The 4,398-nt window shown below is 38.8% G+C and overlaps 1 long non-coding RNA gene across 1 annotated transcript in view; it reads right to left on the minus strand.

The window, feature by feature from the left end:
- LOC133127578 (uncharacterized) overlaps positions 1–4,190 on the minus strand; it is a 17,016-nt gene extending 12,826 nt beyond the window's left edge. The window contains exon 1 of the long non-coding RNA XR_009708639.1: positions 3,926–4,190. This is a non-coding gene — a long non-coding RNA (uncharacterized LOC133127578). The remainder of the gene's footprint in view (positions 1–3,925) is intronic.
- Between the last annotated feature and the right edge of the window lie 208 nt (positions 4,191–4,398).

Consider the following 4,398-nt stretch of genomic DNA (forward strand, 5'->3'; position numbering starts at 1 on the left):
TGTGATTACTCAGGCACTGGAAATACACTGTGTGTGTGCGCGTGTGTGTGTGCGCGAGTGTGTGTTTCAACCGTCCAAATTCTCCGAAAACAACCTCTCTCATTTCTACAATTTCAAATACACATGATACCTCGTGTAAATAAGACAGATTCAGAGTTGCTGTAAGGTGTATTTCTTCACTTTGAAGGAGGTAGGCTACTGACTACAGGCTAGTCTTTACGCTAAGCTAACACATTATGCTAACATGGAAACTGAGCCAGTGAATGCACAAAAATTAAAAAGAAATCAAACTTCTCGTCTTAAGTCTGAGTAAGTCGGGAAAAAAAAGGTATATTTCCCAAAATGTTGGAGGTGAAGGTAACGCTTCAATGACCATATCCAATATGGCGGCCTTCCCATGTTGCCTAAATGATCACACAGCATGCCTACCCATGAGTCTCTGTTAGATATTAAGTCTGACAGAGCTTGAGCACAATAGGGACCACATACGTATACTCTTTCAAACTATTACAACTAAATGTGCTCCATCTTGGTTCAATTTACACCAGTTCACATTGGCATGGAAAAGTGGTAAGAAAGCTGGCCAACCAGAAAACCCTGAGTGAATAATTGACTCTACATTGATGCAAATTACCTGTAAAATGCCCAGTAAGGGGTTCTGGTCTACCTGGTAATTACAACACAAAAACACATTTTTTAGATAAACAGGTTCTCAAATTCCAAAAGTGCATTGCGTCAACAGACACCTGATTCTATTCAGTCAAACAGATGGGAATTTAACAAACATTCTCAGTAGAATGTGCATGTGTGACTTATGCACGTTCTCATTTAATGAAATGACAGTCTCAATCACTACATAACGTGGATTGCCACACAAATGCTTCAATCTGAATAATGTGCTACGCACAACCAATAGGCATCCACACAACGCTCTTTTTTTATGTAGGGGCCATTATGTCATATCCCTTTAAGTTATATTACTTGCAAAAACATTGCTACAAATTTTAAATGTTACGATACAGTTCATTGTTACAATAACAATTCAATTCTGACAGTTTCGCAAACTGTGCGGGTCAATAAAAACACGGGACTTCATAGACTGGGGCCACAGACAGTGTTTGTTACTTTATTTTACGGTCTGCTTTCCAATATGAGCTCAATATGTGAAGAATCATCCAACACACCACATAACTCGAACAACACTCGAATATTTTGAAACGGCACTGGTCGCAAAACGCTGAAATCTTTAATGCAAGGAGGGGACAGAACTAATACCCTCGTTAGTCAGACCGCTGCTCTGTAACGATCATATTACTCACAGGTGTCTGTCATGTGTGGGTAACGAGACACTATATTCCCCCGACATAGATGGTTGTCATCGAGATACTGCATGCCGTCATGGCAACCGCTCTGGCCTGCTCCATGAATAAATAAGTTATACTTCAATCTACTATTAATGCAGACAATGTGACTGAACAAACCGTCCTTCTTCCTTTAAAGTTATATTAGACAAATATGGAACAAACCTGTGTGTGTGCGCGCGCAGATTTATCAAGTGCCAAGTAGATAAATACATACATGTCATAAGAGGCCAAATGTGTAGTTGTCTCTTGTTGATTTGAAAAGTCGTTTCTAGCCGTTAGGGCTTTGATGCTCTTTAAAGTTGCTATCGTTACACCAAGCGCCACTTCACTGTCAACTGCCACATGATACAGCTTTTAAGCCAGGTTTACAAAGCGATACGCTAATAGTGTACTACAAACAATTGTGCAACACATCTTCTGCAAATGCTGCGATTTTCAAGACAACAATGCAAATAATTATCTACCATTTTGAAATGGTTGCTGCAATCTTAAAACAGAAGGGTTTTTAATCTTAAAACAGGAAGCTGTAATGGATGTTTTTATTTTTAGTACTTGCTAAATAACAATAATTCTGTCAGTGTCACAATACATACATGTAATGTGTCGCACAAGGTGAAAGAAACACAAAGATTCAAACGGACATTGTACCATTTTTGCTAGAAACAGCCTGTTTGTATAACTGTTTGGCTTTTTTCTTTTCCCTCCACTACCATTCGGTTAAACATTAATACTGCAAAACTAAAACAAAACTCGCTTGTGCCCGCGAGGAAAAAAGGTTTCTAGATGAATTGTCCTGGTTGAAACCTTGCGTAAAAAAACAGTTGACAGTCACATGCTGCCACCTAGTGTTTCACAGTCTACATTACATCGAGCACGACTCATTTAAACAGGTCTACCGTCCAATTAGTGCAGTATCTTGGGGTAAAAGGGCCATTCCTATAATTTGCCTCACATGAATATCGGCAATCCTCTAATCTGAGTGTTTTACGTAATCGATAATGCATGGCGGGCTGCCAAAGTAGTCAAAGGAATTTCGGCTTTGTAGCAAAAAGACCAAGGTCCCCGATGTGCAGTTAAATAAAACATTTGCATTTTAATTGCAGATATTCGTATTCAGAACATCCTACATAAAACATACAATAATGGTTTAGTGCATAATCATATATTCGTTTAAGGAAATTAATACTAATTTCTGTATTTTGAGTATGTCCTTTAAGGTACTTCAACAATGCTTGTGTATGTTCGGCAAGATCTGCTGAATAAATAAACTTTAGATTGATTGCAAATTCTGCTAAATAGGTTTAGATCCACGATCAGTTGTTGATTTACTTTAAGTCAGAGCCAAAGGTATGACCACTACATAGATTCCACCAAGACCTGAAATTAACCTGAATCAATCCTATTAAGTCTGTGGTAAAGCTATGCAAATGTAAATATTAGAAATACTATTTTTTTCCTTCTTCTTTTTTAAAAACTTTTTATTATTGACTTTTTTATTATTTGGCTGAGAATAAAAATCTAATACCACAAAGTATCCTGAAAAATGGCCAGTTTTAAAGAGATTAATACCAAATAATGGTCAGTTTGATGGACGCCATACCGCAGGGACAAAATATTAGGGTCAACGAGCAATGATCTACTAACTGCGCACTTTGGGAAATACAATTGTGGCCCCCCAACCTCCAACAACACAATACTGGCTCACGTTTTCTACACTCTGCACCGTAAGCGCCCTCTACTGTTGACAAATTAGATAACACAAATACGTTCTGGCAGAAATTTGAACCACTCTCCCTTGAAGCCAATGTAGCGAGCATACAGTTGGAAAGAGAGGGAAAGGATAAACTCGGTCTTTGAGATAGTTTTCAGGAAGTCGCATTTGCTTTCTATCCTAACGTTGAATAGATGGAGGAAACGCATACAATCAGGAGATCTAAAGTGATATTACAGTAATAATGGCCAGCTAATGCAGGCCTGTTTTTTGTGATGACTTCAGATTGACGTTAATTTAATCTGTCCTGTCTAGAATGAAGAGATTGCAGAACATGGTGTTGTTAGCTGACATTCCAAATAGATACATCTATCCTCCAAGACTTCAGGATAGAATGCAAATTACATGTTGTCTGGATGATAGTGAATATTTTAGGGCAAACTCTTGAATATCTACAAACTTTACCATACTGAGCTCAAAACAAATTATGGGTTTGGGAAAATCTCTGTGATGACACACTGACTAGACTGATACAACATTTAGCACGGATTAGCTTGGTGAGGTTAGGTTTCTTACACCTGTTGGAACCTGTTTCCGTTTATAATCTGTATAAAAATACATATGCAACTGATCAGCTTCCATTACAATGAGATGTCATTGGATATTACTGGGAAGTCAAAGATGCATCAAATATCTTCGCCCCAACCCCATAACTTTAGGACCAAATCAGAAGACTAGGCTGCACTCACAGTGAGAATGGATTCTATTCCCTGGCTCGAAACGCGCTTCCAGAGATCACATGACACCATCCCAGCCGTTCACATCATTTAAGACTGGCATGAACACGTACCTCATTTCCATCTGGCCTTCGGCGGAAGAACGGCGACGCTGTTGTCTGTCTTCCGTGTGTTCTGCTGAATGGTTAAATACGTCGTGCATTTTCATCGCCACCTGTTTCATCACACACATTTTCTACATTCATTGTGCAGCCCTTCGAGACTGTCTAACAGGCCTTTATACATGAAATATATGATAAAATAATGAATAACGTAAATATCTACTCCAATTTTAAGAAAGGGATGTTTAACTCTGCTGCGGTGTCTGCTTGATTTTGTTTTCACCTTTCAAACCAGATGCGCTGAGTTTGCTATGCAATCAACTGCATTACTTAAACAATTAAGGACCGAGTAGCGGTGAAAACAAGCAGAGCCTGCAGCTCGTTAGGACAAGGGCTACAGGTAACTAGATTAATCAAAATAAGCTCCATAACGAAGATAAATATTTAGCAGGGACCCCTGATATCGGGTGCTCAAGGCAACTGCT

This window comes from Conger conger, chromosome 4, assembly GCF_963514075.1.
Source record: "Conger conger chromosome 4, fConCon1.1, whole genome shotgun sequence".
NCBI classification, from domain to species: domain Eukaryota; kingdom Metazoa; phylum Chordata; class Actinopteri; order Anguilliformes; family Congridae; genus Conger; species Conger conger.